The 18,854-nt window shown below is 42.2% G+C and overlaps 1 non-coding gene across 1 annotated transcript; it reads left to right on the top strand.

Annotated features, from left to right (window-relative positions):
- Positions 1-325: 325 nt before the first annotated feature.
- LOC133927880 (small nucleolar RNA Z247) lies at positions 326-464 on the top strand. The gene has a single exon (XR_009911376.1). It is a non-coding gene; the product is annotated as a small nucleolar RNA Z247 (small nucleolar RNA).
- The last annotated feature ends 18,390 nt before the right edge of the window (positions 465-18,854 follow it).

Here is an 18,854-nt window from a genome sequence, read left to right as displayed (position 1 = left end):
GGTTCCTAATACACCGACAATCACCAATGCTGACAAGGAAGAAACCGTCATCAATCCTGAATATGCGAAGTGGGTTGCTCAAGATCAGCAAGTCCTCGCCTACTAGTTGAACTCTCTATCAAGGAAGATTCTAACTCAGGTGGAAATGTTGGAAACTGTGACTCAGGTGTGGACCGCAATTCAGGAGATCTATTCATCTCAATCTTGTGCACAGATTGACAATCTACGGCTCAGCCTCGCAACTACCCAGAAGGGAAACATGACCATTGTTGCGTACTTCTCCAAGATGAAAGCGCTAGGAGATGAAATTGCATTGGCTGGCAAACCTATTTATGACGAGGAACTAGTGTCTTATATATTGTTAGGCCTTGACATTGACTATAACCCGCTAGTATCCTCTGTTGTCAATAGATCTGATCCTATTTCATTGAGTGATCTTTATGCGCGGATGATGAGCTATGACACATGGTTGAACCTTTGCAAGGATCCAGCATAGGAGGACAATCTTTGCAAAGTCGAGGTCTCGCTGGTGTGGTGGAGACTCGCGGGCTGAGGGAACAATTGCGGCCGAACATACGACCGTGGACGAGGTGGCCGCAACAATAGCGGGAAAGGTGGACAGGGAGGTCCATGTGTGACATTTCAACTCTGTAACAAGAGTGGGCACACGGCTTTCAAGTGCTGGAACAGGTTTGATCCAAATTTCTAGTCCGAAGAAAAGTTTGCAAGATCTACGATGACATCCTATGGAGTAAAGATGTCCAAATGGGCCGTGCTTACTGGGCCGGCCCGAGGCACGGAACTGTAGGCACGGCCCAGGCACGGCCCGGCCCGAGCCGAGATGGGCCGGGCCGGCACGGCACGAGGCTACGGGCCGTGCCTGGGCCGAGCGCGCGGCACGGCGGGCTGGCACGGCACGGGCACGGCCCGGCCCACGGCCGGCACGGGCACGGCACGGCCCGGCACGGCCCGGCTCGGCACGCGGCGGCCCATGGCACGGCCCGACCGGCACGTGGGGGCACGATGGGCCAGCGGGGGCACGCAGGTTAACGGGTTAAACGGGCCGGGAACGGCCCGTTTAACCCGTTAACCCGATATTTTTGAATTTTATAGCCGTTTTGTGACTGTTTGAGCTCCAAAAAATTCAAAAAAAATTGCAAAAATCACCATTTTTCACCTATAAATAGAGGAGCACCTTGCCCTTCCATTCCACACCAGCAACACCATTTTCTCTCTTGTTTCCTCCTCTCATTCTTGTCTCAAAGTTCGTGAGAATTAGCGATAATTTGGCAAAATTAGTTTGAATTGTTGCAAAAAAATCCGAGCAATTCCAAAATCGCCATCCTGCTGACTTGCTATCTTGAAGTTGAAGAAATCTTGGTGATTTTTTTGCATCGTTGTTGAGTCTTATTTTATTATTAGTTTTATTACTTGATTATTTCTAACTCTGAATATTTGCAATTTTTGTAGTGTCATTCGACATTGATCATGGATGCCGGTGATCATGATACATCCATAGATCATGATTTTTTTCTCCAAGGACTCACAGGGGACTACGTTCCCTTTGATACCAGTGCTGCAGGTGATGATGGACCCGACGGTGAACCTCCGGTTGGTTCACATCCAGATCCAGGTGATGCAGCAGCAGTTCCATCGTCAGGCTCTACAAGTGCGCACACATTAGCAAGCAGCGGGTCTAAAAGATCAAGAGCCGGTACTTCCGAAGTTTGGCAAGACTATGAAAGGATCAACAAAGAGAAAGATGGGGTAAGTGTCAGGTATGCTAGGTGTTATATTTGTAAAAATGAATTATCTGCAAAGCCCTCGGGTGGAATGTGGCACTTGAAGAGGCACGCCATAAGTTGCAAGCGAAAGAGTGGAGCAACCATGAAGCAGACGGTGTTGCAGTACAACCCCGACGGCTCTGTTCATCATTGGGAGTACGACTCTGCCAATGCTCGAAAAGAGCTATGTCGCTTCATTGCAAGAGCGGATCTACCACTCAATATCGGTGAGTCTGCTGCATTTGAAGATTACATTAAGCAAGCTCATAATCCTAGGTTCACGCATGTTTCTAGACAGACAACTAGTAGGGATATGGTAAAATACTACAATACGTGTCGTAGCAAACTTAAAGAAATGTTGCAAATATGTACATTTTCAGTTGCTTTGACCTCGGACATATGGGCAGGTAGGGCTAGAGAGGATTATCTTAGTGTGGTTGCTCATTTTGTTAATAATGATTGAGAATTAGAAAAGAGAATAATAGGTTTTCGTTTGATTGACATCGCGCATACCGGTGAAAATATTGTTGAAAAAATATCTCAAGTAGTTGCAGACTTTGGCCTCACGAATAAAATATTTTCTATCACTTTAGATAATGCCGGTGCAAATTCTAGAGCAATGGATATTCTTACTCCGTTGTTTAGTACTTATGCTGAATCTTTCTTGTTACATCAACGTTGTGCTTGTCATATTATCAATCTTATAGTAAAATCCGGTTTGAAGAGGTTATCGCGATACTTAGAAGATTTTCGTACTGCAATATCTTTTGTGAACTCCTCTAACCAACGAATTGCAGCATATAAACAGTATTGTGTTGCAATGGGTGTGCGCCCACGTAAGTTTGCTCTGGACATGCCGATGAGATGGAACTCTACTTTCTTGATGCTTAAAAATATTATACCATATAAGAGCACATTTGGTGTGTTTATTCATACACATTACCATCAGCATGGGGGTCAATCTTTACTCACGGAAGCGCATTGGTATGTTGCTGAAAGGATACTGGAGTTTCTTGAATTTTTTTATGATTTAACTGTGAGTTTATCAAGAGTTTATTATCCAACATCTTGTTTAGTAGTGCATAATATTATTGAAATTGCTACTCATTTAAACAACTATGAAAATGACAATCTTCTAAGAGATTGTGTAGTTCCTATGAAATCTAAATTCTTAAAGTATTGGAAAGAAATTCCTTTGTTATTTTATTTTAGATCCTAGAGCTAAAATTGCAGCTTTCTGTAGAGTTCTCGCAATTCTAGGTGATGCTCTTGGCCATGATTATTCTAATTATTACACTAATGTTCGTTCTGAGTTATTCGAAGTTTATAGTAAATATGAAACAAAGTATGGCGGAGTTCGCCTACAACGACCTCCACTAGCACCCACAACAAGTAAGAAGACGACAACGTGGGGGAAAATATTTGGTGCAGGTTCTTCATCAAGAAGTTCAGACTCTTCGTCACGATCGTCTACGGGCACCGGAATTCCAACATCCGGAGGGGAGCTAACTACCTTCATCGACAGTGGCGTTATCAGCCACGAACAAGAAAACTTCAACATACTGCAATGGTGGCATGAGCACAAGACGAATTATCCAGTGCTTTCACTGTTAGTGTGAGATTTGTTAACGGTTCTTGTATCTACAGTTTCTTCTGAGGCTGCCTTCAGTCTTACAGGAAGGATAATCGAAGAGAGAAGAACAAATCTGTCAAGTGAAATGGTTGAAATACTCACCATAGTAAAGGATTGGGAACAAGCTGAAGCACGAATGCAACACACTGCAGAAAATACTGAGCTTGAAGAATCATTCCAAAATTTGTATCTAGATGCTGATGAGAACGTGTAATTTTAAATTTTCTGAGCTAAGTTGTACTCTTTTTTCCTTTGCTAGAAAGGTTTTTAATGAGGCAACCTATCAATAAAGCTCATTTTTAGAATTAATCATGTGCCCCTATTATTTCTAAGTTTTTTTTATTCATGTTTTTTGTTTATTTTTTTAAAATACCCCCCGCGGCCCCACCCCCACCTACCTCTCCTCTCATCGTGGCCTATAAATACCATCTACTCTATCTCAAACTCCATGTATTCTCATTGCCCACCCTGCCCACCCATCTCTCTTTTCCTATTTGCTAGCCAAGTAGCCAGTAGTCACTTCACATCAAGAAACCAATTCCATATTTCAATTCATGGATCAAGACGCCGAGAACTCACGTGCATGGTCATGGGTGTGGCAATATTTTGAAAAGGTCTTCAAAGAAATTAACGGGGAACAGGTAAGATTTGCTAAGTGTAATATATGCAGCATAGAAATAGGTGCCAGATCTCCACATGAAACGGGACACTTGAGGAAGCATATTAAAAATTACAAGCAAAATTCTGGGGTTTCTAATGAAACCATTCGGAGCATAATCATTGGTTGTACTCTTTTTTCCTTCTAGTAGAAAGGTTTTTAACGAGGCAACCAATCAATAAAGATGTTATGTATTTATTTCCTATATTTTTTTATTGTTTTTTGGACTTTTTTAGCTATTATTTTTTATTTTTTCCTATTTTTTTGAGTACTGACGGGCCCAACGTGCCTCCACCGTGCTGGCCGGGCCCGTCGTGCCTTCCTGTGCCGACCTGGCCCATCGTGCCTCCACCGTGCCGGTCGGGCCCGTCGTGCCAAACGGGCCTGTCGTGCCTCCACCGTGCCGAACGGGCCCATCGTGCCGGCCGGGCCCATCGTGTCGATCGTGCCGTGGGCCAGCTCGGCACGGCACGGTGACAGTTGGGCCGTGCCGTGGGCCGATAGCTCGGCACGCGGGCCGGCACGGCACGGCCCCTAACAGTAAATGGGCCAATCGGGCCGTGCCGAGATGGGCCCGTGCTGGGCTGGCCCGATTGGCCCATTTGGCCATCTTTACTACGGAGTGACACGAATTGGTACGCTAATATGAGTGTCATTGATCATATCACGAGGGAGCTTGATAAGCTAACCATGCGTGAGAAGTACAATGTGCGAGATCGAGTGCACACTTCAAGTGGTTCAGATATGAAGATTAGTCATGCTGGTCGAGCTATTGTTCCTACCCCAAGTCGCAAACTTTATCTCAATAATGTTCCAACTTCTCATAAGAATCTAGTCTCTGTTCATCGTTTGGCAACTGATAATAAAGCTTTTCTTGATTTTCACCCAAATTTCTTTGCTATAAAGGATGAGGCAAGGAAAATCCATCGAGACAAATGTGAAGGAGGCCTTTATTCCTTGGTGTCGCATCACTCCTCTAGTCAAGATCCCAATAAACAAGTTTTTAGTGTCATCAAGCCATCCTCGTCTAGATGGCACAATCGTTTAGGTCATTCTTCATCTTTTACAGTTCGTCATGCCGTTTAGAATAATCAGTTACCTTTTTCTACAGAGTTTAGTCTTGAAACTATTTGTGATTCATGTCAAAAAGCTAAGAGTCATCAATTACCATACCCGAAGTCTATTAGTATGTCTACAATACCTCTTGAGCTTGTTTTTTCTAATGTCTGGGGACCTACCCTACTTCTGTTGGTAGACATAACTATTATGTGCGCTTCATTGATGACTATGGCAAATACACATGGATTTATGCTCTTAAGAAAAGACATGATGTTTTCCAAGTATTTCATAACTTCCAGAATTTTGTTGAACGTCAGTTTAGCAAGAAAATCTTGACCATTCAAACAGATTGGGTAGGAGAGTATGAAAAAATAAATTTTTTCTTCCAAAAGATTGGTATTGCACATCATGTATCATGCCCTCATGCACATTAGCAGAACGGTTTTGCTAAAAGAAAACATCATGATACTGTACAAAAAGGCCTTGCTATCCTTTCGCATGCATCTATGCCATTGAAATTTTGGGATTTTTGGCTATGCTTGTTGGCCGCATTTGAGACCTTATAACTCTCGTAAGCTTGCTTTCGGTCCACACAATGTGCTTTCCTCGGTTATAGTTATCTTCACAAAGGGAATTCATTGAAGATGTCGGATGCAAAGTTGTTTTCTATGGCAAGACGATGAAGGACAAGCAGAATCGGGTGTGATGGACCATCCGGTGGTGAATGGCAAGCAAATGGCTTGGCGTCTAAGAAATAAGGCGGTGGTGAAGACAGAGTGAAGGCTTTGCACCAATACCATGCAAGGCCATGAGAAGCTACGAATGATTCACATCAATCACATGAAGAATCAAGAAGAGATGGAGTGAAGATGATAAAAAAGTTAGAAACCCTCTAAGTTTGAAGGAAACAAACGGTACTTGAAGGTATTCATAGGTTTACCGCACTATTAAGAAAGATGCAATGTAGAGCTATTTATCGTGTCTCAATGCTTAAGACTTTCTAACCAACCTAAAGTGAGAATTTGCTTTAGGAGTCCGGTGCGGGAAGTATCTGAATTGAGTTTTAGAGTGTTTTTAATTTTGATCCAATATGTTTAAGATCATGAATTTAGTAGGGATGTGTAGTGCCCTAAATAAGCTTTCCGTAGAGTCCAAAATCGTCGAAATCGGATATTAGGATAAAAAGTTATCGCTTTTTTCAGAAGGCTTGCTATACTGAACTCAAAAGTTCCGGGTTAACTCGGAAGTTTACCTGGAAGTTCCGGATTAAACCGAAAGTTCTTGGTTAGGGTCCTCTGTTGGGTTTAGCTCGTGTAACCCAGAAGTTTCGAGTGAATCCGGAACTTCCAAATTGTACTCACTTTTGGGCATAATTGCTAGTTTTGGGGGGTTGGGTATAAATACCCCTTCACTCCCTCCCTTACTTGTTGCTGCTTAGGGCATAAAAGAAAAGCATTTTAGAGCCAAAAGAACTCATTTCCACTCTGATTTAGTGTTAGATTTGAGAAGAAAAGTGAGTTGGGTTGAGAGATTAGAAGATTAAGTACAAGTGAGCTAAACTATATTCTTGAGCACTTGAGTTCATCGACAAGAAGCTCGTCATCGCGTTTGTTACTCTTGGAGCTTGAAGCTCCTAGGCGGCTAGGTGTTGCCGACAAGAGCCCAAGGTTATGGTGTGTTGCAAGAAGTTTGTGAAGGTTTCGGTTTTGCCTCTGTAAGGGAAAAATTAAGAGTAGAAGTCAATCTCAAGTGTGGCCGAGTTTGGAGAGGAAAAGAGTTTAGAGAGACACGGCTCAAGTCTAACCGAGCCCCTTAACGAAGACGTAGGAACCTCTAGAGGAGGTGTTCGAACTTCGGGTAACAAATCTTATGCCTCGTCTCATGTTTCCTTGTTCTTGAGTTTTTGCTTTCCATTTATGCATATTTGCTTGATCTACTTGTTCGTGTGAAATTGTTTATAGATTCTCTATGGATATACTTGGAATCATCATTTAGAACACACGATTTTATTTGGTTTGTACTAGAACTCATTAGGCATACTTAAATTTCAGTTTCGAACTCTTTACTAACTGAACTCTAAAGTTTTGGATTGAACCTGGAAGTTTCGAATTGAAACAGGAACTTCCAGTGAACAGTAATTCCGGAACTTTCGTATTGAACCCGAAACTTTCAATAAACAGTGTTTTCAGGATTTTCAATTAGAATTTTCTTGCATATCATTTTAGATTTGAATAATCTTTGTCACCCTAGGATTGTAACCTTCACATCTATTTAGGGTCATTGTGCACCACTTGAGCCTAGCATATTTAGGATTTTCACTTGTGATAGAAAACGTTAGTTTATTTTTTGCTACAAGTTTAGGCCAACATAAAAAGGGGATAATTTTTTGTAAAAACGTCTATTCACCCATCATTGTCCTTTCAATAGTACAATTGATAGGTATAAAGTTCGTTTAATAGCAAAAGGTTTCAAGCAAAGGTATGGTTTAGATTATGAAGATACCTTCAGTCTAGTAGTCAAGATTGCCACTATTAGCCTTGTTTTGGCTATTGTTGTTTCCAGAGGATGGTGTCTCAGATAATTAGATGTACAGAATGCGTGTGTTCTAGAAGAGGAGGTATATATGAACCAACCACTTAGGTATGAAGACCGAAGCACTCCATATTATGTTTGCAAGCTTGGTAAAGCTATATATAGATTAAAACAAGCACCAAGGGCATGGTACTCATGCTGGAGCTCAAAACTACAAAAACTTGGCTTTATACCATCCAAATCAGACACTTCTCTATTTATTTACATTAGATGTGGCATCTCTATTTACGTACTTATTTATGTTGATGACATTATTGTGACTAGCTTATCTAGTGAGGTTGTATCAGCATTGCTCAAGGATTTAAATACTAATTTTGCACTCAAGGATTTAGGAGACTTGCACTTCTTTCTAGGAATTGAGGTCCAGAAAACTTCTGATCAAATATTTTTGAATCAAGGAAAATATGTAATGGAGATCTTGTCTCGTGTAGGGATGAAAGAGTGCAAAGTCTCTTCTACACCCCTATCTTCCTCAGAAAAACTTTTTGCCTAGGATGACGATCCTCTTGGCCCTGATGATAGTACAAAGTATCAAATTATAGTAGGAGCACTTCAATATTTAACTTTGACTAGATCAGATTTGTCTTTTTCAGTAAATAAAGTATGTCAGTATCTTCATGCTCCTACTATGGCGCATTGGACTGCAGTCAAGAGGATTCTTAGATATATTATAGGTACTGTAGATATTGGCTTGAAAATTAGAAGATCAATGTCTACTTTGATAAGTGCTTTTTCAGATGCGGACTGAGCATGTTGTTTAGATGACAGAAGATCAACAGGTGGGTTTGTAGTATTCTTTGGACAAAATTTAATTTATTGGAGTGCTAGAAAGCAACCCACAGTGTCAAGATTAAGTGCAGAGGTTGAGTATAAAGCATTGGCTAATGTAACGGCGGAAATTATTTGGTTCAGCCCATGCTTACTGAACTTGGAATTCATCAAAGTCAGGTACCTTATTTATGGTATGATAACTTAGGGGCGACATATCTCTCAGCAAATCCTGTTTTACATGCAAGAACTAAATACATTGAGATTGATTATCATTTTTTGAGAGAAATAGTTGCACAAAGAATGTTAGATATTCGGTTGATCACTTTTAGAGATCAAGTTGCATATGGTTTTATAAAAACTCTTCCAGTGCAGGGTCTTTATGAATTGGAAAAAGTCCATTTTACTCCCTCGAACTATCACGTTTGTCCAGATAACCCCCTGAACTTTTAAACAGTCCATTTTACTCCCCCGAACTATCAATACCGTCCATTTTACCCCCTGGAGTGGTTTTCTCGGTGGTTTTGATGACGTGGCAGCGGTTTCGCCATGTGGCAGTCCCAGTCAGCATGCTGACATCAGCGTTGCGCAGTAATTCGATTTTTTTTTAGAAAAATAATTCATGAGAATAGATTATTCCGAAAAATAGGTTTTATGTTCAGAAAAAAATCCAAAAAATATAAAATAATTTAGATAAATGTTTTAATATGTTTTTAGCTCTGTTTTTATTTCTGTAAATATTATTTAATGTTTTTCTAGTGTAAAAATTATTCTAAAAATGTTAGAATAAATGTTTTAATTTAGAAAATAGTTTTAGAAAATATATATTAATTCTGATAAAGTTTAAAAATATTTTCTTTGATAAAATAAATGCTTTTAATATGTTTTGTTGTATATTAAATTAGTTTTAATTCTAGAAAAATTAGGTTTAATTTCAGAAAAATCGTTTGTAGTTTTCGTGTCCCATTTGGACACATTTTGATCACATTTGGCCATATTTTAGTCATATTTGGGCACATTTTGGTCATATTTGGGCACATTTTTAGCACATTTGGACATATTTTGGTCACATATTTGCATATTTGGCCATATTTTGGACATATTTAAGTACATTTTGGTACATTTTGGTCACATTTGGGCACATTTTAGGCATATTTATGTACATTTTGGGTATATTTTGGGCACATTTGAACACATTTTGAGCATATTTTGGGCACATTTGGACAAAATATGATCAAACGTGCCCAAATATAACAAAATATACTGAAATATGTCCAAAATATGGCCAAATGTGCAAATATGTGACCAAAATATGTCCAAATGTGCTAAAAATGTGCCCAAATATGACCAAAATATGCCCAAATATGGCCAAATGTGATCAAAATGTGTCCAAATGGGACACAAAAACTACAAACGATTTTTCTGGAATTAAACCTAATTTTTCTAGAATTAAAACTAATTTAATATACAACAAAACATATTAAAAACATTTATTTTATCAAAGAAAATATTTTTAAACTTTATCAGAATTAATCTATATTTTCTAAAACTATTTTCTAAGTTAAAACATTTATTCTAACATTTTTAGAATAATTTTTACACTAGAAAAACATTAAATAATATTTACATAAATAAAAACAGAGCTAAAAACATATTAAAACATTTATGTAAATTATTTTATATTTTTTGGAATTTTTTCTGAACATAAAACCTATTTTTCGGAATAATCTATTCTCATGAATTATTTTTCTAAAGAAAAATCGAATTACTGCGCAACGCTGATGTCAGCATGCTGACTGGGACTGCCACGTGGCGAAACCGCTGCCACGTCATCAAAACCACCGAGAAAAACCACTACAGGGGGTAAAATGGACGGTATTGATAGTTCGGGGGAGTAAAATGGACGGTTTAAAAGTTCAGGGATTATCTGGACAAACGTGATAGTTTGAGGGAGTAAAATGGACTTTTTTCTTATGAATTTATGTGCAGTCTTAACTCGGTTAAGTTGTGATTGAGAAGGACTGTTAGAATATATATAGAATAAGTTCTATATTTAGTAGTATATCATCTCATATATTATTTAATTTTCTTAAAGATAATTCTATTATAATCCTACCATATATAAGACACATCAAGGACTCTTTCATTCCGTCGTATAAATAAAGCTATGCGGTCTGGTACGGGTGGTTAGAACGCTTCCTAATTTTACAGTTCCGAGGCCCTGCCTGCGTACGCGCGCGCGCGGCACAGGAAGGATCCGGACGGCCGAGGTGCTGCCCGTGGCCGGCCGGCCGGCCGGCTTGATATGGCATCGCTGCGCGGGCGCGGGCGTCGGGAGACGGTCGATCCGGCCGGGCTGACGCCGTGGCTGTGCGCCTCGGGATCTCGCGCGCGAGGCTGTGGACGTGGCCGCATGCATGCGCGTGTCGGGCGCCGGCGCGCGGGTCATCCAAAGTGGCAAAGTGTACGTACTTTCGTACGGATAGCGCGGGGGGACTGCCCTGTGGTTGTGCGGTGGTGTGTTTGCTGTGGCGACGGCATCAGCCGTACGTGGTGCATAGTTGTGCTGCTGTGTCTCTTCGCTCTGCCGGCGTTACACGCTTGGGAGCGACAGTCGCCTAGTTGTGTCGACACTGGCAGAGTGAATGGCCACACTGTGCGGAGATCGACCTGTGGGGAAGCGCAGGTAGAAGATACCAGTGATTAACATGCTGAAGTCAATCTTTTAACTAGCTAGTGGTTTGTTTGACTTCCAGTAATTTTTCTTAAGCTCATACTAATACAACCAGTTGACCTCTGGGTGTAATAACATATTGAGCTATTATTATATACGGAAAGTTGACCTAAAAATTCTAAACCGATGGCACATCACGCGTACGTACGCTCCCCGAACACAGCAGCCGCGCCGGCTCCGAGTCCCATCCATCCGATGGCACACCACGCGTGCGCTGCATGGGACCAGCAGCGAATTCCGCGCCCCAACCGTATAGCCCGGCGCGCGGCTGCGACAGCGGCGCAAACCGGTGGTGCACGCTAGCTGTCCAGACCGGTTTAAAAAATAAATCAACCTTATCTATATATTGAGTTCAGAAAATAATGTTAACATATACTTAGTAACTTTATTAATAATAATTATTATAATATCCAAACCTTCATCAATAAATCATCTTAAAAAAACCTTCAAGGTCTAAAAACCAAATAACTACAACAGATTATAAACGTAGTCTTCATCTTCAACCAATAACTCACAGTAAAACTCGACAGAGAACATCTCACTAGATTCCACCTCCTCGAAGTCTTCTAATTATTTTTCAACTGAGTATTTGATTATAGCAAATATGAGAATATATTGTATTTAACAAGTTGGGAAGGAAATAGTATGCATATGAAGACTTTAACAAGGCTATGACTAAATGGCCCTTTGCATAAAATGATATTTAAATAAAACAATTTGAAAAGTGATAATAATTAAGTGAATAGCAAATCATCTCAAGATTTCATCTATCTTGACCTAACCAACTGACCACCTCAAATAAAGTTCTAACCACCAAGGTTGAACAACAAACACCTCAATCATGGCTTCCACCGCAAAAGTTGAACTACAGACAAACTACATCAACCATGATTCCCACCATCGTGACTGACCCACACATCAACTATGGTTCCCCCGTCACAGTTAACCACACTAACTAAACCATCCAATTATAATCATGGTAGGTTTTCTATGTCACTCTTGACTATGAGCACAGCTGAATATTCAGTTTTAACTCTATAGAGGTTATACTTTACCCACAAGTCGTGATTTCATCACCCGTAAGTAGGTGACTAAGTCTCCATTTTGCCCATATTAGCTAGACACTTGCACACTTCCGAGGTATGTGACCAGAAGATCACTACAAAGCCTTTACAGTATCCCTCTAAGCACATATCTACCCACTAAGGTTACACTGCTACGTGATTCCACCTCAACAACGGAAGCCCCCTCTTATACCTTACGGACCCCAAGACATCATCCATTCATCGCTCTTTTGCTTGGTCTATATTATGCTGAGAGTAAGTAATTACTTAGCTAGATCCGTCCCATATCAGGCTTGTGATTATACTATAAATATAGAAAGGTCATCCTACGAATCGGTCCTTAGATTTGAGCAAGACTACCACTTTTCAAACCATATATCTCATCATACCACATGCTCAAATCCCTACCACGTTGCTACAGAAATTATTTCATCATATTTTATCATTGTTGCATAGAAACATTATCAAGTTCGTGGAACAATTATCATGATTACCATCTCAAAGTAAGGCTAAGCATCATCTACCTATCCATAACCCAAACCATACTAAAGTGACAAGGATGATAAAGAAAACTAGGATAAAGCCTAACACTTGGAATTCCCAACAAATTATTAGCATATATATAATTGTAAAACAAAACATTTTAAAAACTGGGATAATTATGTTCAAGAACATAACTTGCCTTCACTCGACTCAGTTGGGTCTTCAGCGAAGTCTTGGTCTTGAAGTCCTTCTAACTCCTCTAGAACGTTAGTGTCTACTCGCAAAAACAAACAAAAAGGCAACACATAAACACCAAGATAAAAAAAAAATATCACAACAAACATCATCACATACAAGATCACGCTTTTTCAGACAATTTGGAGAAAGAACGGCTTAAAACGGAACTATGATTAACAAGTCACAATTTTCTAAAGATTAAAATAGGACTAAAATATTAACTACATATGAAATTATGTCGCTAGGAATTTTCTAGAGTTTTCTAAGGTCGTCTATAAATTTCTAGAATTTTTTTGAAATTTATTAGAATTTAATTTAATTATTAAGCTATATAAAATAGTAAACATAATTAAATAACATCATAAAAGCATTACTAAACATTACTAAAACTATTTTAGATTTTATCCTATTTATGAAATTATTTTTACTCCAGAAAACATTATCTAACAATAGGAAAAAACATTAAACAAAATTAACAAATATTTATTTGAATTATAAAAGTATTTAAAAGAATTAAATATACCTATAAAAACATTATTAACCATTTTTAGAAATTGATTCCCTATTTATTATTATTTTCTAGAATTGTTTTCATACTAGAAATCAATTAAAACAAACAGCAATTTTTACTAATTTTCGTCATCATAGCAGTTAAAACAAACACAAAAATAAACGTTGATTGGATTGTCACGTGTGCAAGGGTGCTGACATGGTGGCTGATGACATGGGTGACACATCAGTAAAAACGATGATGTGGACGATACGGTGGCAAGACAGACCTGACTGGGATTATGTTGAATACGTGGGGCTCTACGATTGGCTAGCGAAGGGGTATGCTTTGGATCTAATCTGCGTCTCACCACGCAGGTCGGACGGCTTAGAGGCTTTGGCGCACATCTATTCGGGTGGCACGGCAACGGAGACGGAACCCATGGCAACGCATCATCGGAAACCTGTCAGAACAACGCTCCGGTGCCCTAAGGTAGATAGCGAGCGGCGAAAAAGCATCACAAGAGGGCGGCGAGCTCACTTAGGGGTTTAGGATGATCGGAGAGGCAGCGTGGTGTGCCGACGGCGAGAGGGGCAGCAATGACCCTCGGTTCTTCATTGGCGGTGGCACTCTGGTGACCAGGGAGTGAATGCGAGGGCGGAGGAAGCTTTGCGGGGTCTTGGCGGTGCTCTAGGATGCTTCAGTGAGGGTGATGTGGCACCGGAATGGCAGGTCGGCGAACTTGACCGAGGAACATCAATGGTGGCTCGACATGGGGCTTGGGCGCTACGGCGTCGTTTTGTCAATGAAAAGCTAGGGAAAAGGCATTCCTAGTAGGGAGTAGGGCGGCTATAAATATGCGGGGAGGGGATAGAGATAGAGTCCAAACTCGGTTTGAATTCATGGCGATGGTTGCCCGTGTCCGACGTAGTTTCTCCGTTCAAACCCAAATCCCTTGGAGATACGGCTGGGATTTGTAGAGTGGTTGGTCTAGAACTCGATTGTGGCCTTCTAGAAGATCCCCCTTTGCGTGATCCCTCTGGATTTGGCTCGGCCTTCACAATGGGTTCTAGCTCAGGCTGGTGAGGAATGGCGGGAGGTTGGGGATGACCTGCTGGCCCGCACAGTAGCGGCTCGGAGCGGAGGTGGGATGGCTCAGGTGCGCGTTCGGTAGGTGGAAGTGGCTGGGGGGTGGCTGGGCTGAGGCACGAGCGAGCGCGGCCTAGAGAGAGGGAAACGACGGGCTAACTCCAGCTCGGGCTGGATCACAGAGAAGAGAGGAGAGGGAAATAGATGGACCGGTTGGGTTGGATATATTGGAGGGTTTCGGCCCGTTTTAAACTAAAAGTTTTTTATTTCTCTCGTGTATATGAACATGTATGTATGTATATATATACATACCGCTATATACTTATATATATTCTTATATTAGCTTCACAAACTCAATCAATCAAAAAACAATCAAATAAATAATCAACATATACACACATATATAGATATTCTTTTATAAAAAAAATAGCCCTCAATGTGTATATGTATTTATACATATAACACACATACTTACATATATGTGTATATGTATAAAGGCTCACATACACACTTAGGATTTTTATTTAGTTTTGGCAAACTCTTTTATTCCCTTTGATTTTTTTTTAAAAATTCCGGATTTTAAGACCTTGGCTGTTACACTAGCTGCTGCTATGGGCAGGCTAGACGACGCTCTGTCGCCGCGAACGGCATACGTTGCTCAGACGGGCGGCGGCTCGGCGGACCCCGCGCGCGCGCGCTGACGAGGTCCCTGGCCCCCCTCGGATACCGCGGAACTGTGCGTGGAGATCCGGCGCCGTACGCGCCGTGGGATCCGCTGCCGGCGGAGGGAAGGCGGCCGAGCAATTAAGGTGTCCAACGCATTGAAGAAGGCCCCCCCGGCCCGGCCTTCCTTCACTACGTACGGCCTCGGCCGCGGAGGAGGGGTGGGGGATCTCTTGCTTCCCGGTGGGTCCGGCCGGCCGCCCGGGGGTTTTAACTGACACGATCATCCGACGTGGCTCGGTTTCGATTCGGCCGGGGAGTGCTCGGGTTTTTACCGTGCTCTGCCCTGCCTCGTTGGTATGATTTCTCGATCGGACGGCTCGAATCAGAGCGAACCGTGTGTGCGACTTGTGAGCCATGAGCCTTCTGTACTCCACTTCGTGTGCGAGTCGTGGCACTGCGTCCGCATGGTGTTTAATCCGGAAAGCATGGGCGGGGACGACAGGCTTCGGCGTGCGCGCGTGCAATGTGTTGGGTTTGCTTTGGCCGCCACATGCGTGGGCTGGCAGGTACTGGTGGTGAGATTAATGGACGACGTCACTCTCCCTGAATCGTGGTACTACGATCGTACAAATGTCAAGCGGCACAAATATCCTGGAGAGAGAAAGAGGACTGCGGCGCTTGTTCCTTGTTCCTTGGCTACTTATATTTAGGCGCTTTGCAATAAAGATGGCCAAGTAGTCGTGTTAAATACTAAGTCGGTATGAGGTACGACTATTTTGATCCGGTTTAGATACGGTACGGTAGTATGGTTAACGGATTAGATTGGTATGGCACGATGATTTGGTCGGAGTTGCGGTACAATACGATCCATTTAACTGTTCATATTTTTTTAAGTATTTATATAATTTATTTAGATCTAATACTATATAGGATATAATGATGCAGTGGTAGGGTGTTTGACTCTTATAAGTAGAAGCTCAGGTGTTCGATTCCGAGAGAAAACAAGTTTTTGTTATTTTTTTTAATTTTTCGTGAGCTAACGGGCAAAAAAAATCATCGGGCTTATCGTGCCGCGAGCCGATACGGCACGGCCCGGTCTTAAATGGGCCGTGACTGAGCTGGAGTCGCGGCACGTGGGCCAGCACAACACGACCCGTTTAGCTAACGGGCCTAAACAGGTCATACCTCAATAGGCTCGTACCGTGCCGGGCCGGGCCGTATATTTGGATATCTTTACTTTGCAAGGTAGGAATGAAAAAAATATAGGAATAGAAAAAACATAAAAATAAAATAAGGTGGTGAGTGAAAATTATAGGATTAAAAAATATAAGAATTATAGGAGATGGATTGTGTGGAATGCAGGAATGGCAAAATATAGGAAACCAACTAAGAACTGCAAAGTATGAGATTAAGCTTTTGGTTTATCACAATCTGCAAGTCATTGAGGTATTTACGGAGTGAACCGACAGACTGTAGGTCCACCCGTCAGTGAAGGAGTTTGTCTCATTCCTCAACTCATCTCTGCTCTTATCCATTCGTTCTCCTATACCGTTCTCTTGTTTTTATCCATTCGTTATCTTGTGCGCGGCGACGCCGGTGAGGATGCGAGGCAAGCTGCGGCTGCCGGGCCAAGTTGCAGCGGCAATGCGAGCTGCGGCGGCCGGACCAAGTTGCCTCTCTCGTTCAGTCACGATTCGGATTTTCGGAGCAAGCAGTGCAGCAATGGCGGTCCGTGGTCAGCTCTCCATCCTAGCTACAAATCTGGCGGCGTTTGGCTCGATTGGGCTACCGTACGTCCCGTCTGCAGCTTGACTTCTCCAGAGCTCGATTGGTGGTTTGTCAGGATCGTTCTTCAGTCCAAGAAAGATAGCCGGTAAGAACAACCGGATTGTTTCGTTGCTGCGACCTGCGAGATGACGTGTAACATAACACTCCGGTGCCATCACAAACTTGAAGCGCTACTAATCTACTTATAAACCGACCGAATAAGGAAATTTTAGTAACATCTTTTTTATAAATAAGATATAATTGATTAAATACTATAGTAGAAAAGATAAATATATTATCATACTAACAGTAGTAAGTATATTTGTAAAAGTAGCTATCCGGTCACTCTTATATCACAACTGTGGTAGATAGAGATATTAAATTGATATTACAACTAGAAAATCAACAAGTAGAGATGATGTGTATAAAAGTTATATTGCTATCTATTCCATAGACTCTGTATCTCAAACGTATAAAAAGATAGTATAGGTGAAATTTGAAAATATTATAAAGTAAATTACTTTAACAAACTAGGACAGCTCGATTGTTAGGAGCGGTGTGGCGGCTCCATTCGGCGAAAGACCGACGCGGGGCGGTTCGATTCGGCGACAAGGGCTGTGCGATTCGAAGACAGGTGACGAGCGGCGGCTTTGATTAGGCACCAGCTACGACCGTTAATCCCTCTCGCGCTCTCGTTCTTTGTGCACAGGAAATGTTCAATGATGTTTGAGTGGATTCTTTTTCCTGTGGTTTTCCCTTGGAATCGAAGGGAAATGGAACTTTCCTACAAGGCATTCCTACGATCCAAATGCTGCTACAGTTACAAAATCCATAGGAACTGAAATCTTACGTTTTTCCTTCGTTTTTCCTCTGTTCCAAAGGAGGCCTTACGATTTCTATGCACGGATAAATTTGTGTCGCACAAAAATTCGAAAATTCAGTCGCATCGGCAAACGCATGGAGTAGTTAGTATTTTCAAATATCCTCAGCGCGCCGCCTCACTGATTTTTAATCTTTCTGCGACGACAAATAGCCATCTTTGTTTACAGCTTGCATTACAGCATTACAGTTACCAGCATCAAGGTTAAATGCAGTTATTTTTGCGATTACAAGAATGATGAGCATACATGCACACAACCACGCACATATACCACACTCACATACTGTGAATATGTCTCCAATTATATACTTACAAATAAATTGTTGAAAGCACTCATATATATGCAAATCGTGAGCACCTCATGCCTACGCTGCAGGATTGCTCCTTCTGGCGGCTAGATCTGTGCGGCCGGCCGCTTCTCCGCACGGCTGAAGGAGGCAATGGCGCCAGGGATTGAGAGGCGTCTGTTGTGGCGATGGGTAACGTCGCATCCTTGGTGTTGGCGGCTCGGATCCGGCGACGGCGGCCTAGATCTGGGCGTCGGCAGGTTGCCCCGGGTGGCGGTGGCTTTCCCCTGGTGATGATGGCTCGGATCTATGTTCGGATGGGCCAAGCGTCGGTGTGTGGAGCTCGGTGGGGGTGGTGGTGGCCCGGTCTTGGTGCGGCCGGTTCCTTTCGCGTGCCTGATGGATCTCTGCTCGGCACCGGTCCTGCAACAGCGGGGGCGTGGCTGTTGGTGGCGCAAAGTCGGGGTCTAGTCTTGCAGTGCTACTGTGGCGTCGCCTTTTTGGTGTTTTGTGCGTCCAGTTGTTCTTTTACGGCCTTGGATCCATGTTCTGTGCGTGGACGGTGCCCAGGAGTCGGTCCTTTTGCCAACGGCGTCCGACTGCAAGTTCGGTGCACAATGGCTCTTGGCAGCCAGCTCGTCGTCCTGGGGGCGCTCAGAGGCG

Source organism: Phragmites australis, chromosome 8, assembly GCF_958298935.1.
Source record: "Phragmites australis chromosome 8, lpPhrAust1.1, whole genome shotgun sequence".
Lineage (NCBI taxonomy): Eukaryota > Viridiplantae > Streptophyta > Magnoliopsida > Poales > Poaceae > Phragmites > Phragmites australis.
Note: the sequence above shows the minus strand (reverse complement) of the source record. Positions and strands in the feature narration are given on the sequence as shown.